The sequence below is a fragment of the Mesocricetus auratus genome, unplaced genomic scaffold, assembly GCF_017639785.1.
Source record: "Mesocricetus auratus isolate SY011 unplaced genomic scaffold, BCM_Maur_2.0 Super-Scaffold_6730, whole genome shotgun sequence".
NCBI lineage: Eukaryota > Metazoa > Chordata > Mammalia > Rodentia > Cricetidae > Mesocricetus > Mesocricetus auratus.
The window spans coordinates 40,709,657-40,734,637 of NW_024429184.1; the positions used below are offsets into that span (position 1 = coordinate 40,709,657).

General features: G+C 41.5%; 1 long non-coding RNA gene across 1 annotated transcript in view; it reads right to left on the reverse strand.

Annotated features, from left to right (window-relative positions):
* The window catches only part of LOC110340149, a 177,922-nt gene that overhangs the window by 105,188 nt on the left and 47,753 nt on the right, over window positions 1–24,981 (reverse strand). The window lies entirely within an intron of this gene.

The following is a 24,981-nucleotide window of genomic DNA, read 5'->3' on the forward strand; positions in this document are numbered from 1 at the left end:
CTTTCCCAAACTCCTATGCATCTCTCTCTCCAGTCAAATGGACACTCAAGGCTACCCATCATGGATGTGCTAAGCAAATAGAAGAGGTGTGTGTGTGTGTGTGTGTGTGTGTGTGTGTGTGTGTGTGTGTGTGTAGAGGGACAGGGAAGAGATGGGTTTCATGGTTAAGATGTATGTTCTCCTCCTTCTCTGAGAATTTATACAACAAACAAAATGTCAAAAGCTCTGAGAAGTCATGCAACCAAAGAAACTCATTTCAACCATATAAAGTGAAATTCCTCAAGCTTACCTAGCCATGAGCCTTCCTGCATATCTGCTAATAGCTTTCAGGAATGGAGTCTGTTAGAACAGTATTTGAAAACATTTTTAGACACTTGTTTTGTAGAACATTGACCTGGGTTCACAATGTTAGTATCATAGAAGAGGACTTAGCACATAGTTCTTGCAGTTCCTGAAGTTTGAGGGAGGAGGATTCTCCCTTCAGTGAGGCTACTCACCCCTTCAGAACTTGAGGTACTTTTGAAGTTGACTGATCTTGGCCTCATCTGAATTCGGTCACCAACACTAGCCCCAAACAAGTGTCTTCTCAAACTGGAAGCTGCACAAGTGCAGCTGCTGTGGGCTGCCCTGGACGGTGTGGGCTGCCCTGGACAGTGTGGGCTGTCCTGGACGGTGTGGGCTGCACTGGACGGTGTGCTGCCTGTCCCAACACTCTCCTGCCTGTTGTTTATCCTCTGTGTATGCCACTTCCTTATCTGTGACATGGAGATAAAGAGCCAGTCGTCTGTTTTATCAGACAGCTGCTGACTATGAAATGATTCATTGATATAGAATGCTTAGAATGTTGATGTCACATAACTTGCTGAGTAAGAAAAAAGAATTCAGTCATGCATCTTCATATTTGAAGTCCTGGACATCCAGAGAGGTCTTCAACATCCTACAAGACCCGTGCTACAGATGAGAAAAGGACAAGGCTTTAGGACAGAAAGGCCAGCATGGAATACCACAGAGCCTGCTTCTCTGTATGCTGGGCTTGCATTCAGAAACCTGTGAAGTCTCCTATCGTTCTTGCAGTTCCAAGACAGATTTATCTGTCCTGTAGGGCAAAAAAAGGTTCTTGTAAAGATGAAATAAATAACATATGGATACAAAAAAATTACACTACACCTTCCTAATATCTATCCTCACCTTATAAATTACATTGCAGGCAGAAGGGATGGAGGACACCAAGGAAACAACCCCTTCTAAACACAGCAGGACCAATGTACATATGAACTCAAGGAAACTGGCAACATGCACAAGACCAGCAAGTGTCTGGGCCAAAACAAGTCCCAGGACTGGGAGAGGAAGTGAACACAAGTCCCCATCCCTGACCTGGAAGCTCTATCTCCACTGATAACCACTCGCAAATGAAAACCTGGTTTTCTATGGTGAAGTGTCACTGGATATACAAAACACTCTTAAGGCCAGGGCCCATGCCCAGAAGTAGATGGCCAACAAAAAACAAGCTCAATGGAAGTTCTTTGTCTCATAATGCTTTATCAGTACCACTGTTTGGTTTTTAAGCATTATAGGTCCTTTGTGTACATGTTATGGCTTCCAGTTTTATGTTTTTATGGGATTTCTTTGTGTGCAAATATGTGTCTCTGTGTCTGTATGCTTCTTTTTCTTTGGTTCTTTTTCTTCTGCTTTTTTGTTTTGTCCTTGTTTGTTTTTATTTTATCCATCATCATCATTTTAGATACCTGTTTGTATTCTAATGGGAGAGAGAAAGAAAGGGTGTGGATCTGGGTGGGTGGGGAAGTGGGAAGGGTCTGGGAAGGGTTTGTGGAGGGAAATCTGCAGTCAGTCTTATGCAATTTTCTTTGAAGCACCAGCCCCCAAATAATGACATGAAGACTTATTATTAATTAGAATGTTTGGCCTTAGCTTAGTCTTGCTCACTACTGCGTCTTATAACTTAAATTAACCCATTTATAGTCTACATTTTGCCACATGATTCTTCACCTCTCCTCCATTCTATATATCCAACTCCTTCCCTGTCTCACTGTCCTGCCTATTCTCTCCTACCTAGCTATTGGTCATTCAGCTCTTTATTAAGTCAGTCAGAAGGCACCTTAGACAGAGACACATCTTTATAGCGTACAAAAAAGTGTATCACACAGCATAAAACCATAATCAGAATACATTGTATTTTTAAGATCTATTTTAGATGTAAAAAATTTATATATAATCCATCTGGGCAATAAATTAAATAATACATTTATCAAGTAAAAATATAAAACAAAAAGTAATTTCATTGATATTTTGGAAAACTGGACATGTTTCTAAACTCCCTTATCCTCACAGTCTTGGCAGTTCCTAAACGGTGACTTTTGTATTCCCTGTCAGAGTGTATGCTGATGTTCACCAGGACAACAGTCACTCACTACCCCGCCTGAAGGAGAGATGTCACCCCTTTCCTCCTGGGTCTATGTATGCCACCACTCTGGCTGTTGCAATCTTATGTCTTGTGAAACAGAGCATTAGGATGTAGTCCCCACAGTTTACAGAAAGGACACACACACCCCATAAGCTGTTTGTCAGAGTATTTTATCACAGCAACTAAACAGGAAACTAAGATATCCAGCAATAAGAACTCATTTTCCTTTTAGAATATTTTCATCTTGGACAATTCCATACACAAATACAATTGATAATCTTTAACCCCAATTCATCACCCATTCTCCATGAACTCTACCATTACTGCTCCACTCACCCTAATTTCCTCTTCTCCTTTTTGTAAAGTATCCTGATAAGTCGTGTTAGTTTTGTCTGCGTTTGCATAGGCGAAAAGTTATTCTCTGGAACTTGGGCAGCCTAACAATTGTCAGACTCCTGAAGAAAAAAAAAGAGGTTTTACCTCCTCCAGAAACTATCAAAGACCAACAGCTCCTCAGGGGTGGAACTTGACTAGCCTCTCTCTCATCCATGTAGGAATATTGATTGTCTTGATCATGTATAGAATTTATGCAGATAACAATAGCTGGTATACATTCCTGTGTGCAACAGCTTTGCATGTCAAGGAGAAAATATTACAAATAACTTCTGTTTCAGCTCTTACATTCATTCCACCCCTCTTCCATGATATTACCTGAGCTTGGTGCAGGGTGGGGGGATGTAAATGTCCCATTTAGACCTTACCACTCAACTGTCATTTATTTTCAGCACTCTGGCCAGTTATGAGACTCTACATTGACTGCTGCCCAACTGCAAAAAACTTCTCTGGCCAAGGTTGAGAGCAGCACTAATCTACGAAAATAAACATGAATTTATAAGGCAGGTTGACAGCATGTCCATTGAGCCAAACAACAGTAGTAGGTTCCCTCTCTAAGGCCTCTCCAGGCATGGACTTTCAACCAAGGTATCAATACAAGATGAGTTCTTTCCAATGAAGTAAGCCTCAATTTCAACCAAAAAGCTGTAATTATCCCCATAAAAGTAATGTCACTATTACACCAGCAGATATATCTCACTTGCAGATTACAGAACCTAGAGCTGTGTACATTGATGACTTTTCTCTGTCAGTGATAGCATCTTCTGAAACCATGAAAGTTGGTCCAGACAGGAAGAAGTTCCCTGATCAGTTTAAGCTTGATTTCTCTATATTCTACAACTAGGTGTGTTGTGTCTTCAGCAACAGGGTCTTGCTCTCTAATTATGGTGGCAAAACAAAACACCAACGATAGCTTGTACTGTTTGGTGGCCTCTGTTGCCTCTCTGAACTATACTGGCGCTGAGATTTTCATTTAATAACCCATATCTTCTGGGGGAAATCCATGTCCTCATGGAGGGTACCTCTGTTCAAACTACTTTTTAGACATATATGAACTTACAAAACTGTGTATTTACATTAGGCTTTTTCACAGTCCTTAGTGTTAATTAACCCAGTCTATCTCTGCTTAAGCCCTTTGCCCCAGAAGACTGCCCCCCAAATTTCAGAGCACACATGTTCTACTTTCCTTGCCCCTGCTTAAGGACTTTTCTTTTTTCTTCCTTTTTTATTTAAGTTAAAAAAAAAAGCTTGCTCCACATGTCAATCCCAGCTCCCTCTCCCTCCTCTCCTCCTCCGCACTCACGCCAGGCCCCCCAGTCCCTCATCCAGTCTCCACTCCAATCCCCAGGGAGGGTGAGGCCCTCCATGGAGGATCTTCAGAGTCTGTCATGTCATCCATGGCAGGACCTAGACCCTCCCCCAAGAGTCAGGCTGAGAGAGCATCCCTCATTGTGGGATGGGCACCAAAAGTTCATTCATATACCAGGGATAAATACTACCCAAGGCCCAATAGATAGTTTAGGCCTCCTCACTGTCACCCACATTCAGTGGGTCTGTCCACCCAGCCATCAGTCTGGTATCCAAGAGTTCCCTCTTGTTCAGGTCAACTGTTTCTGTCAGCTTAAGGACTTTTCTATTCCCCTTCTCATGGTCTCTTTCTAGCTTCTTGACCTCTATAGATACTCCAAATGAAAATCTAGAAGTTTGATGTGGGAACAGTCACAGGAGAAAGAACACACAGCATTTATCTGTCTGGGTTTGGGTTATTTTTCCAGTGCTATCTATTTTCCTGTAATGTTCATAATTTAATTTTTCTTTAAAGATGAATAAAATTCCATTGTGTATATGTACCACATTGTATTGTCCATTAATCAATTAATAGACATCTGGGTTATTCTGTTTCCTAGTTATTGTGACTAGAATAGCAATGGACATGAATTCCCAAGCATCTCTGTAGCAAAATACATAACATAGTCCTTTGGGCATATGCCCAGGAGTGGCATACCTGGGTCATGTGGCAGATCTGTTTTCAACTTTTTGAGACACATTCACATTGATTTCATAATGACTGTATTCATTTATGCATCCACCAACAGTGGAAAAGGATTTTCATTTCCCCACATCCTAACTCGAATTGTGGTCTTTATTATCTTAATGATATATATTTTGATTCAAATGAGATGGAATCTCAAAATGATTTTAATCTGCATTTCCCTGATGGCTACTAACGTTTATTGGCCATTTGTATTTCTTCTTTTGAGAATTCATCATTGAATTCCACACCCATTCTTGGACGGGTTGATTGTTTTCTGAACATTTAATTTATTGAGTTCTATATGTATTCTAGATATTAATCCTGTATTTGAAAGTTAGCTAGCAATGATTATTTTTCCAATTCTGTAGGCTTTTCTTCACCCATTTAACAGTTTCTATTTCTGTACAGAAGCATTTTGATTTCCTGAGATGTCTTTTGTCAATTGTTATCAACTGTCTGTCTTAAAATAGACATTAGTCATAAATTATAGACAGGGAGAACTACCAACCAATGTGAGGTTGCATCCACCAGAGTTCTCATGAAACAGAACAGCTGCTTGAAAAAACAGAACTATAAGTAAGATGTAATGTTACTATGGAAGAAAAGAAGCTTACAGAGAAGCTGGCATTACCTTAAGGAGATTCTATTTGCATAAAAATAAATGTCCCTCTGAAAAAATTCAATCAATTCAAAGAGAAGATAATGTTAAGATTCTAATTGGTGCTCTGGAGAAGCAAATGTAAGTAATATTCCAAAGCACTGATTGAAAAGATAAAGGTGTCAGTGGAAAAATAGAAATTAGAGAAATCAGAAGAATGAATACAAAAATGGTATGTGTTCATAAATGAGATAAAGGACCAGAATAAGAAATCATGTAAGACAGACTAAAAATTAAAAATTTCTAAAAGAAAATTATGGATTATCGAATCATAAGGATTTATATTGCGTTAGCTGGGTTTACAACAGTTGGAGTCCTTAAGGAAAAAGCCTTCCAAGCAACTACGCAACATAACAAGAAAAAATTTACTTACTAGAGCTAGTGGTGCAGTCATTTGATCTCAGCACTCAAAAGGCAGAGGAAGATGGATCTCTGTGGGTTGTGAGCCAGCCTGGTCTACATAGTCTACATAGTGAGCTCCAGGCCAGTCGAGACTACCTAGTGAAACCCTGTCTCAAAAGGAGAGAGAGAGAGAGAGAGAGAGAGAGAGAGAGAGAGAGAGAGAGAGAGAGAGAGAGAGAGGGAGGGAGGGAGGGAGGGAGGGAGGGAGGGAGGGAGGGAGGGAGGGAGGGAGGGAGGGAGGGAGGAAGAGAAGGAGAGAGAGAGGGAGAGAAGGAGAGAGAGAGAGATAAAGTCTTATCCTCTACAAACTAGGAAGCTAGGAAAAGAGATATCATCTACAGCCAACTAAATGGAAGGACTGTGAACCAAGAGCTCTACACCCAGCCAATATAACATTCCCTTGTCAGAAGAATGAAAAAGACTATAACATGATCAAAGATTTTAAAATGTATATTACTCTAGTGATCCAGCTGAAGAAAATATTTGAAGAACAGTTAACACACCAGTTAATACACTGATAACAAGAACAGAGATATCAACTTGAGAAAACATAAGAATAAAAATCACTGTCAATAATTTTTAATATGTATGCATATATATATATGTGTGTGTAGTATGTAATTTGTGATAAGTAAAGACTGTTGGTTGAAATGGAAGACATATAAAGAAAAAGCACCAACTATCAACAAAATGCAGCAGATAGACATGGGAAATGCAGAGGAAAGGAAAAAAAATGTACTGTCAAGAGGAGAAAAAAGAGAGACAAACTTAAAATATCCCACAAAGGGAGAACTTAAGTGGGAAGCCACAGAGGTCACACATCTTCCTTCAAGAGAGAGCAGCTGTGGGTCGTGGGAGAGCCTGTCAGTCCTCAGGTGATTGGAACAGTGATTTCTCTTAACACCAACGACAGACCAAATATTTTAAAACAGATTAGAAACACTACTGAAAAAAGAATAGATATGAGCTTAAAAATTCAAATCAATGATTTAACTCTATTCTGGAACAAACAACTAGTAAAAAAAAGTGGGAGAAATATTTTAAAACAAGCAAAATTATGAAATACTTAAGAGCAAGGTATTTTAAGAACCAGTTGGATAAAACTAGAAATATTAGGCAAGACAAAAAAGATCATAACTCTTTTGGATGGAAAACTATGCCAGTTTTCCCAAAACGAACTGGCAAATTACGGGTAACAGAATACTCCAATATATTGCTGGCAGGAAGAAGGGGTCTTCTAGTATTTTCAGAAAGCAGTATTATAGCATTCATTACATATTAATTATTGATGTTTTATTACTAATTATTAATGATTTGACTTGGTAACTCCAGTCCTGGGACATAAAGTCATCAGTACTTAAATATATATGTACAAGGATAATTACTGTGGCCTTCTTTCTCCACATTATTATTAAAAATAGCTACAAAATGGAAATGTGGATAGTATGCCGCCATCTTGGTATGTCACTGTATTGTCACATGGCCTTTACGAGTTGTCATCCCTGGTGCCTCTTCCCATTCTTATGAGGATCCCAGTGAAATCAGATTATGGCCTCAGCCTAGTGGCCTCATGTTACTGTAACTACCTTTTCAAAGACCCTATTCCAGGTATGTTATAAGATATTTGGGGTTAGATTTGTTATTTATAATTGGGAGAGAGGGGTATAATTTAGTTCATAACTAGTGGGTTCCTTGGGGAGATCTGGAAAGCAACAAATGAAAGACCAAGTGAATAGGAAAGAGAGGAGGGGACAAGGGAGAGGAGAAGAGAGGAGAGGGGACATGAGAGGAGGGAAGGGGAGAGGAGGAGAGATCATACTTTTTAAAACAGGTATGCAATATAAACGCATATGTAAATCACATTTATATGTAGGCAAGGAGTAAAGATGTAAGTATAAAGGATTGTCTTAAAATATACAACTAATAGTTTCTCATTGTCCTGGGAACGAGTCCAAATTCCAAGGCAGCTTAGAGTCCTTCAGTAGCAGCTGGCCTCCTGCATTCCTTACCTTGCTCTTTCTGATCTAGAAACCCCAAGTTGAGTGTGTTGTCCTCAGGAACTCCAGTCTTCACTGACTTAACTCATTGCTCCTCTCACAGAATATTGTCTCTAGCCTGTCCATTCAGGCTTCAAGTCTCAGAGGAGATTTTACTTCCCTGGAGGGGCCTTTTTTCTGCCCAGATCCAGAGTTGGACTGCCAAAGTTGTCCAAATTTTCAGCACAGCCACCTCTTTTTTCTTTCAATTGAAAATAGATTATTCTCTCATACAATACATCCTGACCACATTTTCCCTTCTCTCCACTCCTCCCAGCTTTCACACACGCACACACACACACACACACACACACACACACACACACACACACACTTACAGACTCTCTTCTCCCTCTTTTGCAGGGTTCCCTGAACTCTGAGGAGCTGAATGGAGACCTCCAATTTAGACTTTCTCTTTGCATAGTGTCTGGCTGTGGGTCTCTGCATCTGCCCTCATCTGCTGCCAGAGGAAGCCTCTCGGATGATGACTGCACAAGGCATTGGTCTATGAGTATAGCAGAATACCATTAGGAATCATTTCACTGATATCTTTTTCCAGTTGTGTTTTATTGTACCCTAGGTCTCTGGGCTATCCAGTCTCTGGTTTCTGGTCATCCGGACAGTGTAGGGCATGGGCTCCCTCTCATGGTGTGGGCCTCAAGTTAAATGAGACATTAATTGGCCACCACTGTCCCAGCGCATCTTGCAGGCAGGACAGATTGTAGGTGGAGGATTAATGGCTGGGGTCCAGGTTTCTCTTTCGATAGCCTGCCGAGTACCTTCCAGTGCCAGAGACTAGAATGCAGGGGTGGAGGCTCCATGCAGGCATCAGCTTGACCTCTCTTTGTTCAGTGAACCATGTGGATATTGTCCTTGGCAATGGAGTCCCACTGGTTTTCAAGAGCTACCCTCTGTCCTAGCATGAGCCTGAGTTGTTTAGGGGTCTCCACAGGACCCCCTTAGCCAACAACTCCGCAGAATGCCAGCCAGTCCTGCCACTGGAAGCTTGCCTGGCTACGAAAGATGACCAGCTCAGACTCCATCGACTCCATTCCTAGGAGTCCTCATAGGGCCATCCTCATAAATCCCAGGAAGTTTCCAATGCACTACATTTCCACCCCTCTCCTGAAATGTCACCTCCCAAATCTAGCTCTCTACCCTCTGACCCTTCCCCCTCCCCCCACACACACCTGATCCCTCCAGCTCCCGTTCCTACCCACCCTCATTTCACCCATAAAATCTGTTCTATTTCCCCTTCCTAAGGAGATCCATGGCCCCCTATAGCCCTTCTCTTTATCTAATCTCTCTGGACCTGTAGATTGTAGCTTGATTATCTAATTGTTAATATCCTCTTATAAGTGAATTCATGCCATAATTGTCTTTCTGGGTTTGGATTACCTCACTCAGGATGATTTTTTCTATTTGCAACAATCTGCCTGCAAATTTCATGTTTCTTTAGACAAAGGGACAATTCACAGAAAGGAAAAAGGCAGTCCCTCTTAACTGTTTTGTAATAAGAGAAATGCAAGTGGAAAGTAGAGTAAAATATGATTTTATCACCTATCATGTAGGCAAAAAGCCAAAGCTTAACAGGCAAGACTTTGAGGGATAGACACACTCATAATTTGATGATGGAAATACAAAATGGTTCAACCACTGTGAAGGGGAATTTGGCAGTTTCGAGGAAAATGTCATAGGTATGTACCCTTTGACCCAGTCGTCACACTTCTAGGGATCTCTTCCACAGAAACACTGGCAAAGAAACAAAAAGGCATATGCACCAGGCTGTTCACCTTGGCACTGTCTAGAATAGCAAAAACAAAAAACAAAAAACTGGAAACAGCCCAAAGCCTGTCAATGTAGACCTGGTGGAATTGATTATGCTGTATCCACCCACAGGGGTACTACACAACTGTAAAAGAAATGTGGAGCCCTTCTTCACTCTTCACAGACTCCCAAGCTTCCTCATGCCCTTGGTGTCCTAATCATTTTCTCATGGTGTTCCTGGGCCAAAAGAAATACCTAACAGTTCTACTTATTAAAGAAATTTTGAAATTCTATTTGTTGATATACGAATTGCTTTGGTCCTGGAATATATTGAAGAGGACGGGATAGGAATCTTATTTTTTTTAATGTTACAATTGAACACATTTTACATAAATTTTACAAAGCAAAACTAAAAAATTTAAAGGAAAAGCTTTAAAAGTCAGAAGCAAGTAAAGGAATCTAGTACGCCTGACTCAGCAGTAACCACAGAGACATTGCATGTGACTTTAAACTGGAATGCCATGTACACATTCCCAATAGGAAATGCCCCAACAACTGAAAGTACTACCATTAAATCAGCAGTAACCGCAGAGACATTGCATGTGACTTTAAACTGGGACGCCGTGTACACATTCCCAATAGGAAATGCCCCAACAACTGAAAGTGCTACCATTAAATCAGCAGTAACCACAGAGACATTGCATGTAACTTTAAACTGGGATGCCGTGTACACATTCCCAATAGGAAATGCCCCAACAACTGAAAGTGCTACCATTATTGGCACATGTCCCTCTGAGAAGGCTGCTCTGAGTAGACAGGAAAAATTCACCATTAAAACTGAGCGGCCAGAAATGAACTCACACACACCCTACACACCCTGAATTCTGTCTTTTGTAGGAGGCTGAATCTGTGTCCCTGTGTCAGAGTGAATGACTGTCTGTTTCCCCCAACAAAGGCCTTCTGCTCTACATATGTTAAATACCAAATCACAACATGGGAAGGAATAAGAGACACTTTACAGAGCCATCAAACAGTGTTTTACAAGGGATACCTTTACTAACTCCAACAGACTCAACTGCCCCAGATAACAAAAGCACTATAAAAATCACTGCAGGGGGACCAGCTGTTCCTGCGGGACCAGATAAAACATGCCCTGCATCCGGGCCTGTGTCCCAGTGCCTGGGGATTACCTGGGAATTGCAAGGAGCTTCCAATCCCAGCTGGAGCCAAGCAACCCAGATTCCAGGTCTTTTCTACCACCAACAAGACCAGGAAACCAGCAGATCCAGCAAAGGGACCAGGGGACTGGGTAGGAGGATAAGCACCCCAGATTCCTGGTCTTCTTCTCCACCCATGGGACCAGAACAAGGAAAAGGAATAGAAGAACTACAAGATTATTGGACTTGCTAGCACCCACCAGAAGGGAACTCTAGTCCCCTAACCACCAGACCAGTAAGGGGCTCTTTCTGCACCCACTAGAAGAAGAGATGGGAAAGAGACAATACAAAAACACACTCAGCAACAGAAAAACAAATAGGACACTGCCAGATTCTAGAGACTCCACACCAGCAAGACTCCAACATTCCAATGCAAATGAAGCAGAAGAGAATGACCTTAAAACCACTTTCATGAAAATGATAGAGGCCCTAAAAGAGGATATAGGAAAATCCCTCAAAGAAATGGATGAAAAAACAAACCAAAAAATGCAAAATATGGAAGAAAAAACAAACCAAAAAAGGCAGGAAAAGGAAGAAGAAACAAAGCAAAAAATGCAAGAAATGGAAGAAAAACAAAGCAAAAAATACAAGAACTGGAAGAAAAAACAAACCAAAAAAATTCATAAAATTCAACAAATGGACGAAAAGATAAACCAAAAATTGCAAGAAACAAAGCAAACAGTGCAAGGGTTGAAAACTGAAATAGGGACAATAAAAAAAACAATCTGAAGAAAGGCTGGAAATAGAAAAACTGGGCAAATGGTCAGGTACTACCGATACAAGCATTACCAACAGAATACAAGAGATGGAAGAGAGAATCTCAGGTGTTAATGATACACTAGGAGAAATGGATTCATCAACCAAAGAAATTCTTAAGTCCAACAACTCCTTAACACAAAACATCCAGGAAATATGGGACACCATGAAAAGACCAAACCTAAGAATGATAGGTATAGAAGAAAGAGAAGAAAACCACCTCAAAGGGGCAGAAAAAATATTCAACAAAATCATAGAAGAAAACTTTCCCGACCTTAAAAAAGACATGCCAATGAAGGTACAAGAAGCTTACAGAACACCAAATAGAGTGGATCACAAAAAAAGTCCCCTCGCCACATAATAATCAAGACCCCAAATATACAGAATAAAGAAAAAATATTAAGAGCAGCTAAGGAAAAAGGCCAGGTAACATATAAAGGCAAACCTATCAGAATTACACCTGACTTCTCCATGGAAACTCTGAAAGCCAGAAGGTCCTGGATAGATATTCTACCAACACTAAGAGACTATGGATGCCAGCCCAGACTACTATACCTGTCAAAGCTCTCAATCACTATTTATGGACAAAACAAGATATTCCATGACAAAACTAGATTCAAGCAATGCGTATCCACTAACCCAGCCCTACAGAAAGTTTTGGAAGGAAAAATCCAACCCAAGGAAGCTAACTACAACCAGAAAAACATAGGCATTAAAGAATCCCTCTCTACCAACAGCCAAAAGAACAAAGGGGTGAAATTCCACACATAATTTCACCACCAACAACCATTCCAAATCTAAGAAGAATGAGCAATCAATGGTCATTAATATCCCTCAACATTAATGGCCTTAATTCACCCATAAAAAGACACAGGCTAGCAGAATGGATTCGGGGATAGAATCCATCCTTCTGCTGCATACAAGAAACACACCTCACCCTCAAAGACAGACATTACCTGAGAGGTAAAGGTTGGGAAAAAAATTTTCCAATCAAATGGACCAAGAAACAAGCAGGGGTAGCAATCCTAATATCTAACAAATTAGACTTTTAAAAAAATCAATCAAAAGAGATGAAGGAGGTCATTACATACTCATCACAGGCGAAATCCACCAAGATGAAGTGTCTATACTGAACATCTATGCCCCAAATACAAAGGCATCCACATTCGTAAAAGAAACATTACTAAAACTTAAATCACATATAAAGCCCCACACACTTATAGTGGGAGATTTCAACATACCACTCTCACCACTCGAAAGGAATACCAGACAGAAACTCAAAAAAGAAGCAAAGGGTCTAGTAGAAGCAATGACCCAACTGGGATTAACAGACATCTATAGAACATTTCATCTACATAAACAAGAATATACCAAGTACCACTCTTTGGAAATCAGTATGGAGATTCCTCAGGAAAATGGGAATTAATACACCACTAGACCCAGCAATTCCACTCTTAGGCATATATCCAAATGAGGCAAGTTCATACAACAAGGGCATCTGCTCCACTATGTTCATAGCAGCATTATTTGTAATAGCCAGAACCTGGAAGCAACCTAGATGCCCCTCAACTGAAGAGTGGATAGAGAAAATGTGGTACATTTACACAATGGAGTATTACTCAGCAGAAAAAAAACAATGGAATCTTGAAATTCGCAGGTAAATGGATAGCACTGGAAGAAACCATCCTGAGTGAGGTAACCCAGTCGCAAAAAGACAAACATGGTATGTACTCACTCATATATGTATTTTAGACATGGATCAGGATAGTGCCAGTCTGCACTTCCACTGATAGAGAGTCTGGGAAACAGGAAAGAACCTAAAAGATATGCATATATGCATAGTACCCAAGAGAGGAGGATTGAGACAAGATCCCCTGAATGGATGGGGAACAAGGCGAGGGGTGGGGGGAGTGGGACCTGGGAAGAAGAGAGGGGGTGAAGAGGAAGAGAGTTGGTCATGGAGGAACAGGAAGTTGAGGGGGTGGGGGTAGAATAGGGGGAATAGGGAATCATAGGATCGAATACAGATCAGGCACCAGAGCAACCTCGAGTGATCTAAAGGGATAACACCAATTGGCAAGCTACGCAATATTTGGAGAGACCACCTCAAATGCCCATTCCTGATAATGAACTTGATGTCTATAACCATCCGGGAGCCTTCATCCTGTGACTGATGGAAGCAGAGGCAAACACACAATTAATCACTGAACTGAACCCAAGGAACCCAGTGACAGAGAGAGAGGAGTGATGAGCAAATTGGCAAAGAATGGGCTGGCAAAACCAGCAGAGACAGCTGATCTGAACAGGGGAGAGCTCTTGGACCCCAGACCGACAGTGGGGAGGCCAGCATGGGACTGATCTGGACCCCCCCAAATGTGAGTGTCAGTGAGAAGGCCTGGGCAACCTATGGGGCCCTGAGCTGTGGATCAGTGTCTATCCCTGGTATACAAACTGTCTTCGTGTGCCTATAGCACAAAGAGAGATGCTCTCTCAGCCTGGACTCTTAGGGGAGTGCCTGGACCCTACCAAGAGTAAAATGACAGACTCTAGATATCCCCTATGTGGAAGGATTTAGCAATAGGGTGGGAGTGGGGGGGGAAGGGGAATGCGGGAGGATGGGAGGGGGAGGGAACTGGGATTGACATGTAAAACAAGCTATTTAAAATTAAAATAAAAATGATAAAAAAAAGAAAGTTCGTACACTGGCTGGGTGCATCATCTTTGTTTTAGAGATGCATTTAGCAGCAGGAAATCTGTTGAGCTAAGCATTTAAGTTTTGTAATCCTCAAAATAAACTGACTAAAACATCTCATCCTCCAAAAAAAAAAAAAAAAAAAGAATATACCTTCTTCTCACCACCTCATGGAGCCTTCTCAAAAATCGACCACATACTTGGCAACATATCAAACCTCAGCAGCTTCAAAAAAATTGGAATAACTCCATGCATCTTATCAGACCACCATGCTTTAAAATTAGAATTCAACAACAACACAAATTGCAGAAAACCTACAAACTCTTGGAAATTGAATAATGCACAACTGCACCATTCCTGGATCAAAGAAGAAATAAAAAAAGAAATTAAAGACTTCCTAGAATTCAATGAGAATGAAGACACAACATACCCAAACCTATGGGACACTTTGAAAGCAGTGCTGTGGGGGAAGTTCATAGCACTAAGCACCCACATGAAGAAACTGGAGAATAGATATACTAAAGAATTAACAGCACAGCTGAAAGCTCTAGAACACAAAGAAGCAAACTCCCCCAGGAGGAGTAGACACCAGGAAATAATCAAATTGAGGGCTGAAATCAATAAAATAGAAACTAGGAAAGCAATACAAAGAATCAATGCAACAAAGAGTGGTTCTTTGAGAAAATCAACAAGATAGACAAACCTTTGTCCAAACTTACCAAACAGCCAAGTGTGAACATGTAAATTAACAAAATCAGAAATGAAAAGGGGGACATAACAACGGACTCTGAGGAAATCCAGAGAATCATCATGTCATACTTTGAAAACCTGTACTCCACAAAATTCGAAAATTTAAAGGAAATGGATGACTTCCTGGATAGCTATCACTTGCCAAAATTAAATCAAGAATAGATAAGCAATTTAAATAGACCTATAACCCCTATGGAAATAGAAGCATTCATCAAAAGTCTCCCAACCAAAAAAAGCCCAGGTCCAGATGGCCTCAGTGCAGAATTCTACCAGAAATTCAAGGAACAACTTATGCCAATTCTTCTCAAAGTATTCCATGCAATAGAAGCAGAAGGGTCTTTGCCAAACTCTTTCTACGAGGCTTCAATAACCTTGATCCCCAAGCCACACAAAGATACAACTAAGAAAGAGAACTTCAGACCAATATTCCTCATGAACATTGATGCAAAAATACCCCAAAAAATACTGGCAAATTGGATCCAAGAACACATCAAAACAATCATTCACCACAACCAAGTAGGTTTCATCCCAGGGATGCAGGGATGGTTCAACATACAAAAATCCATCAATGTAATCCACCATATAAACCAGCTGAAAAACAAAAATCACATGATCATCTCACTAAATGCTGAAAAAGCCTTTGACAAAATCCAACACCCCTTCATGATAAACGTCTTGGAGAGATCTGAGATAACAGGAACATACTTAAACATAATAAAAGCTATATACAGTAAACCAACAGCCAACATCAAACTAAATGGACAGAAACTCAATGCAATTCCTCTAAAATCAGGAACAAGACAAGGCTGTCCACTCTCTCCATACCTTTTCAACATTGTACTTGAAGTTCTAGCCAGAGCCATATGACAACAAAAGGAGACCAAGGGGATACAAATTGGAAAGGAAGTGGTCAAACTTTCACTATTTGCAGATGATATGATAGTTTACATAAATGACCCAAAGAACTCTACCAGGGAACTCTTACAGCTGATTAACACCTTCAGCAAAGTGGCAGGCTACAAGATCAACTCAAGAAAATCAGTAGCCCTACTATATACAGATGATAAAAGGGCTGAGAAAGAAATCAGAGAAACATCACCCTTTACAATTGCAACAAACAACATAAAATACCTTGGGGTAATGCTAACCAAACAAGTGAAAGACCTGTATCGCAAGAACTTTGAATCTTTAAAGAAAGAAATTAAAGAAGTCCTCAGAAAATGGAAAGATCTCCCATGCTCTTGGACAGGTAGGATCAATGTAGTAAAAATGGCAAACCTGCCAAAAGCAATCTACAGATTCAATGCAATCCCCATTAAAATCCCAGCACAATTCTTCACAGACCTTGAAAGAACAATAATCAATTTTGTATGGAAAAACAAAAGACCCAGGATAGCCAAAACAACCCTGTTCAACAAGGCAACGTCCGGAGGCATCACCATCCCTGACTTCAAGCCCTATTATAGAGCTATAGTCCTGAAAACAGCTTGGTATTGGCACAAAAATAGACAGGTAGACCAATGGAATGGAATTGAAACCCCTGATATTAACCCACACACGTATGAACATCTGATCTTTGACAAAGAAGCTAAAAATATAAAATGGAATAAAGAAAGCATCTTCAACAAATGGTGCTGGCATAACTGGAGACTGGCATGTAGAAGAATGCAGATCAATCCATGTTTATCCCCATGCACAAAACTTAAGTCCAAATGGATCAAAGACCTCAACATAAATCCAGCCACACTGAACCTCTTAGAAGAGAAAGTGGGTGGTACCCTTGAACGAATTGATACAGGAGACAGCTTCCTGAACATAACACCAGTAGCACAGACAGTGAGATCAACAATTAATAAATGGGACCTCCTGAAACTGAGAAGCTTCTGTAAGGCAAAGGACACAGTCAGCAAGACAAAAAGGCAGCCCACAGAATGGGAAAAAATATTCACTAACCCCACATCTGACAGAGGGTTGATCTCCAAAATTTACAAAGAACTCAAGAAGCAAGTCTCCAAAATACCAAAGGATCCAATTAAAAAGTGGGCTGCAGAACTAAATAGAGAATTTTCAGTAGAGGAGTCTAAAATGGCTGAGAGGCACTTGAGAAAGTACTCAACATCCTTAGTCATCAGGGAAATGCAAATTAAAACAACTCTGAGATACCATCTCACTCCTGTCAGAATGGCTAAAATCAAAAACACCAACGACAATTTATGCTGGAGAGGATGTGGTAAAAGGGGAACGCTCCTCCATTGCTGGTGGGAGTGCCAACTTGTTCAGCCACTTTGGAAATCAGTATGGAGATTCCTCAGAAAAATGGGAATAAACCTACCACAAGACCCAGCAACTCCACTCTTAAGCATATATCCAAAAGATGCCCATTCATACAACAAGGATGTCTGTTCCACTATGTTCATAGCAGCATTTGTAATAGCCAGAACTTGGAAGCAACCTAGATGCCCCTCAACCAAAGAGTGGATAGAGAAAATGTGGTACATTTACACAATGGAGTACTATTCAGCAGAAAACAAAACAATGGAATCCTGAGATTTGCAGGCAAATGGATGGCACTAGAAGAAACCATCCTGACTGAGGAAATGCAGTCACAAAAAGAGAAACATGGCATGTGCTCTCTCATACATGGATTTTAGACATAGATCTGGGGAGTGCCAGCCTACAATCCTATGGCCATAGAGTCTGGGAAACAGAACCTTCATTCAGTGGCTGATGGAAGAAGAGGCAGACTCCCAGGGCTAAGCACTGAGCTGAACTCAAGAAAGCCAGTAACAGAGAGGGAGGACTGATGACCAAAGGGATTAAGACCAGGCTGGTTTAACCCCCAGAAACAGCTGACCTGACAAGGGTTAGCTCTTGAATCCCAGGCTGATGCCTGGGAATCCAGCATGGGTCTGATCAAGACCCCCTGAATGGGGGTGTCAGTGAGGAGGCCTAGGTAATCTATTGAGCCTTGGGCAGTAGATCAGTATTTATCCCGAGTATACACATGGACTTTGGACTCCCAACCAACAATGTGAGATGCACTCTCACCCTGAACTCTTCGGGGAGGGTCTAGGCCCTGCCCTGGATGAAATGTCACACTGTGGACACCCCCATGGAGGGCCTCACCCTCCCTGGGGAAATGAGGGGATATTGGGGGGGTTGGGGGGAGAGTACGGGAGGAGGGGATGGAAACATAGAGGGACCTGGAACTGACTTGTGAAGCAACCTTGTTTCTAATTTAAATTTAAAAATAAATAATAATAAAAATATGAGGGGAAGGGTTAGTCTTACTGCAACAACAACAGCAACAACAAAAAAATAAGAACTGATACCCTGAATCTGTTAGATTCATTTGAAGCTAATTGTAGGCAGAACGTAGAGGGGAAAGAATGGGAATATATTTGATCAAAACACATTTTATGCATATATAAAATTCTCAAACAATACAAAAACAGGGAATCCTTTTACCATAGATGGGAAGAGGGTTTGGATCTGGACCATAAGCAAAACCAAGACACCAAAATTAGGAAGTACAGTTGTTACTGGCTTCCTGGCTTAAGCTGGCTGAGTTATGAAATATTAGAAAAACAATGAGGTACAAAGCCCATATCCTCCCTTATTCGTCAAAGGGAAAGGCTGTTGAGAGGTTCCCCTGTGGCCTTACAGGGTCTTCTCAAAGAGGTTACAAAACAGAAGCTTTGCAAATGCTCAGGGAAAAAGCTTGGAAGAGCCAGGGGATAAAAATGTCCATGAGAAAAGCCATTGTATAGCTATTTCCTACAAATGGAAACATTCCCTCCTAGAAAGAAGAGGAAGGCCCACAAGACAATGAAAGACAAGATTCAAAAATCACATGAAACTTTCAAGTGCTACCAGGCTTGCTTGTGAAAAAGAGACCCTTCCGCAGAGCTGCCTACAAATTGTGCAAAGGGCTATAGCTTCCATGAGTTATCACCCATGCTATGGTAGACTTCCCCTTTGAATCACCCATGCCCCTGTAAGTAGGCCCAGAAAACTCACTGAAGAAGTTTCTTTGGCCTGCTGTCGCCATGATATCTGAGATAAAAGGATGTTTTTTAACATATCCGCAGGAAATGCAACAACAGCATAGATTTTCTGCATATGTGCTCAGGGAAGAAATGTAAGATCTCTCTCACACACACACATAAGTCCAGGCATGGAACTCAGACTATAAACTCTGAGCTCTGCCATTGTTCCCCCTAAGAAACCACAGAGAAGATTCAGGTTTCCTGAATTCCTGTGTAAGGAAAGCTGTCCCTAAGAACATCAGTAAATGCACAAGGCATTTGGCACGTAATAGATAAGAGGGATATCTTAGAGTGGACCTTTAAGTTTACACAACAAAGGAATGCCTTTTCATGCCACACATCTTAAGCATAACAGTAGGTATAGATGACATTTGGCTTAGTCTTATAACATGTAACATTCAGAAACAGTTCCTGAAAGACTGACACGCAACAAAATCCAGTGACAATCCCACCCGAGAAGCCAGCGCAAGAGAGGGTGCAGGAGACTGTGGCACCAGAGGATTAGTGCTAGTGTTAGAAGGTGCATTCAGACCCTAAACCTGTCATTCCTCTATCCTGCACTTCAGCAGAGTGTGCAGAGGTCACCAAAACGTCACATTAAACATCGCTTTCAGGAAAGCCACAGACCGAGTCTGGGGAAGACCAGGTTTCAGTGTAGGGCTGCTAGGATGCCGCAGGCCAGCCGGGCCCTCTGGGACAGCAGCTGGTTTACAAACACCTGAGAGCAGGCGTGCAAGCTGGTGTTGAAGCAGCTCCAACCTATCATCAAGGGCTTCAGCCAAGCTAATGAGAACCAGAGCAGCAGACCAAAGCATTTAGTTTGAAAATACCTATTTTTTTCAAAGGTTTTTGCATTTTAAATTAAGCCGGATGAATAATTGTGTTCTGGTTTCGTAGCACATCCAAAAAAGGGAAAAATTTTATACCTTCACGTAGAGAAAGCAGATTGCAATTTTTCAAAAGAAAAACCAGCAGGAAGAAAATGGATGCCCAAGCCCAGGTAAGCAGATAGATATGGCCAAGCATGGGAGTGGAATTCCTTGTCAAGCTTCCAGTCCTCCAGTTCTCTGGCCCCGAAGAAAGCCAGTCCCTCTTCTGGCTGGTCTACAAATGAGTGCTGGAAGACTTGAAGTTCATTGATGACGAAAACTGTGCCCAGCATTGTTTAAAGGCCATTACACAGAGCAAATTTGTTTTGTTGGTGGCAGAGAACTATGCGTTCTTTCTTTTTATTGTTTTCTTTAATTAATTTACGTTCACTTCCAGTAGCTGTGTATTGCTCTAAAAGCTATCTCTAGACAGGCTGGGTAGAGTTTAACAGATGACTGGCATGCAACTCCAGTTTCCCACAGACCTAACACTGTGTCCAGAGCTATTTAGCTCTATAATAAATATCCTCACATCTTTGGAATCAAGTAAGAAGGCTTCAAAAAGAATCTAATTTTTTTGAAGAAGAAAACGAAGAGTAGAATGAAGAAGAAAAGAAATAAAGAGAAAGAAGGGAGGGAAAATAGAAAGGAAAGAAGAAGGGAGGAAGAGAGAGAGAGAGAGAGAGAGAGAGAGAGAGAGAGAGAGAGAGAGAGAGAGAGAGAGAGAGAGAGAGAGAGAGGAGCCAGGCATTTCTTTATAGGCTATTATCTCTAGGCTGAATCACTCCTTGGTGGAGAGAAGGGGCTGGGCTCACAAAACTCATGAAAAGGTTATGAGAACTCGTACAAGCATTACAAGACAGCAGTGGTCCCTTCTGGAACTTATGTAAGTGGTAAACAATGTAGGGTTTGGGGGAGGGAGAGACACACTTCAGTAGAGCTATCTACAAACTAGTCAAGGAATCCCAGCTTTTGTGGTCACCCCAATAAACTAACTGTTTCACCAAGCTGGACTTAAACAGGAATGTTTCCATGGTCAATTTTCACTACCCTGTCTAGATGAATAAAATGTTTGTGCCCTTCTGTCCAGGAAAAGTCACACAACTGTATCCAAACCCATAGAACCATCATATAAGGTAGGAATAAGATGGTGCGGAGGAGCACATAGGAAGCAGAAACAGATCTAAGGTAATGAAGTCAAGCATTGCTGTGAGTTCTAATCTTCCTTGATACCTGTGTGCCCATCTAATGCCGCTGAAGGGAAGCTAAAGCATCCAGAGCCTTTCTCCCTCTGCATCACAGCTTCTGACTTACACACAGAAAACCCAGCGTTGTGATAAGAAAACGGAATGCACAAAGCTAAAGAGCCCTTTCTCTCAAGACTCGGGTCTGCAATGGCACGACTAACCCAAAATGGCCCCCAGGATTGAGCATTTTTTAAAAACTTGGAGTTACCTGATTTGCATCCAGACACTTTAGATAATGAAAGAAGAAGGCATTCACTCTAAACTCGGGATTTTTCTCTTACAAGTGGCCTGACCTGGAAGTAGCCATCTAAGTTGAGTTTCTGATTCCTCAACTGAAAAGTAGAGCTGATCCTTCTGTCCCTCTGGGAGGTGAGAGCCTCTTTGACAGAAGACTCAGCAAACAGCTACTCACAAGTACATAGAACATGGCTACAGAACACCTAGCCTTTGGTTCCTCCCCCATCTTTAAACTCCAGCCCCTTTCCCTTAGAAAGACCAGATCTTGGAGTCTAAAATGGCTGAAAGACACTTAAGAAAGTGCTCAACATCCCTAGTCATCTGAGAAATGCAAATCAAAACAACTCTGAGATACCATCTCACTCCTATCAGAATGGCTAAAATCTAAAATTCCAATGACAGTTTATGCTGGAGATGATGTGGAGAAAGGGGAACACTTCCAGCCACTTTGGAAATCAGTATGGAGATTGCTCAAGAAAATGGGAATCAGTCTACCACAAGACCCAGCAACTCCACTCTTAGGCATATAACCAAAAGATGAACATTCATACAACAATGGTGTCTGTTCCACTATGTTTATAGCAGCATTATTTGTAATAGCTAGAACCTGGAAGCAACCTAGATGCCCCTCAACTGAAGAGTGGATAGAGAAAATGTGGTACATTTACACAATGGAGTACTACTCAGCTGAAAAAAATGGAATATTGAAATTTGCAGGCAAATGGATGGCACTAGAAGAAACCATCCTGAGTGAGGTAACCCAGTCACAAAAAGAGAAACATGGTATGTATTCACTCATTTATGGATTTTAGACATGAATCAGGGGAATGCCAGCATACAATCCCACTACCAGAGATTCTGGGAAACAGAACCTTCATCCAGCAACTAATGGAAGCAGAGGCAGACACTCACAGCTAAACACTGAACTGAACCCCTGGAATCCAGTGTCAGAAAGAGAGAACTGATCAGCAAAGGAGTTAAGACTGGGCTGGTTTAACCCACAGAAACAGTTGACCTGAACAAGGGGGAGCTCTTGGACTCCAGATTGATGACTGTGTAGAAAGCATGGGACTGACCCAGAACCCTTGAATGTGGGTGTCAGTGAGGAGGCCTAGGTAATCTATGGGGCCTCGGGTAGTATTTATCCCTGGTGTACAAATAGACTTTGAGTGCACATCTCACAATGAGGGATGCTCTCTCAGCCTGAACTCTTGTGGGAGGGCCTAGGCCCTGTCCTGGATGAAATGACAGTCACTGGAGATCCACCATGGAGGGCCTCACCCTCCTCGGGAATTGGAGTGGAGATTGGGTGGGGGGCTAGGGGGCCTCGTGGGGGGGAAGAGGGGAGAGAGAGGGAGCTGGGATTGACATGTGAAATAAGCTTGTTTCTAACTTAAATTTTAAAAAAAGATACAGAAAAAAAAGAAAGACCAGCATCTTTGCAAATAGAAAAGTCCGCAGAGCTGTTGTGGTAACACGTGCACTGTCATATAACAGTTCCTGATATATAACTAGTGATATGTGTTTGTCACTAAGATTATTATGGGTGAAAAGACTAGATCACTTCTATGTGCTACATAGTTTCACTCCCACATGCTTGGAGGAGGGGAAGAATGTAGAATTTCCACAGAGAAGAAGAAAATACAATCTACAGTTTTGACTAAATGAGCCAAGCTAAATATTTAATACTTGGAAACACAAATACATAGTAATGGCTCCATGAGTGGGAGTTACCAGTCATTTTTTAAACAGATCAGAAACATTGACTTGCTTTTTCTATGCCATAGCATTTATAGGGCATACAGAACTTTCCAGGCTCTGTACCTGGATTGAGAATGTAAAACTGAGTGTCATGTGTTTCCAACCCTGAGAAGACTGTTTCCCACGGAAACAGACAGCTGACACAAGCACTCCATGAAGGTAAAAAGTTTGGGGCACGGGAAAGAGAACACTGGAAGATCTTGTTGTCGATAGCCATATGCCCAGATAATTACCTTCTTGTAAGATCCAAAACAAGGCTGTCTAGGATCATTATCAGTGAGGCTCTATGCTTGAATGTTTGATTCCCATTTGGTAGACTATTTAGGAAGGATTAAGAGGTGTGGCCTTGGTGAAGAAGGTGTGTCACTAAGGCTGGGCTTTGAGATTTCAAACGCCCACACCAAGTACAGCCTCTTGTTCTCTGCCTCTTGCTTGTGGACCAGACGGAAGCTCTCAGCGGCTGCTTCATCACCACGCTGCCTCCCTTCCTCCTGCCATGCTCTATGACAGTCATAGATGAACCCTTTGAAACTGTAAGCAAGCTCCCAAGTAAATGCTTTCTAAGTTTCCTTGGCCACGGTGTCACTTCACAGCAATAGAGCAGTAAATAAAACACCCACATATCAGATAGCCAAGCAAATTCTCCCGAAATGTTTGAGGAATCTCTTGCTGAGTTTAATGGCTATACTACATAAATGATTATTCTATAAATACCTATACTAGGTCCTGATGTGCCAGGTATCTAGGAGTCTCACTCCGTGATGGGAAAATGTGAACTTGGGTGGCAAGGAAAGAGAGGAGACAGATTCCAAATGCAGGAAATAGGTGGTTCTTCAGGGCTAACATGAGGAAAGATATATACCAGCCAAAGTGCTGAGAGTCTGGAATAATTATGCCAGTGATGGTAATCAGATATCCAAGAAACTAAATACATTTCAAATGACAAATACTTTTTAAACCAATTGTGAATTGCATTTTCATTTTTTCTTTATTCTCTGGTAATTGCATACATAAACACAACATGTGTGGATCATATCCACATACAGCTTCCCCCTCCAACTCTTCTTGGAAAACCCTACACACAGACACACACACACACACACACACACACACACACACACACACCATATTCCCTTCCCAATTTCATGTTCAAATAGTGCTTCCCATATGTACAAGGGTACAGGGCGTCATCCACTGGAGCATGGGGAATCTACCACAGGCTACACAGCTGCAAAAATACCTGGCTCTCCCTCCCAAGTCTCCATCAACTGCCAATAGGCCCTCACTACGTGTGGGGCATCATGAGACCCTAACCTCTCATTGCTGGCTGAGTCTTGTGCAGATCTTATGCTGGCAACAACCTCTGCTCTGAGTTCACGGGAACAATGGCTCTGTCGTGTCCAGAAGACAGTGTTTGGCAGAAATCTTCTCGAACTCATTTTAAACCAAACCCAGAATTACACAAATAATTGCCAAACAGCATGTATCAAAAGACACGCATCAGAGTTACGTGCAGCAATGCAGTCTAGAAAGTGATGGCCAAGGGGAAGCAGTGCTTAAGGCTTTACTGGGCTAGGGAAGTAGTCAGGAATGTTGCTGGGGATGAGAGGAATCAACAGGTAGCGAAAGATGATTTTTCAAGTTGGTGAGAAACGAGTTAGGAAGATCCAAGGCTGAGAGAGTCTCTAAC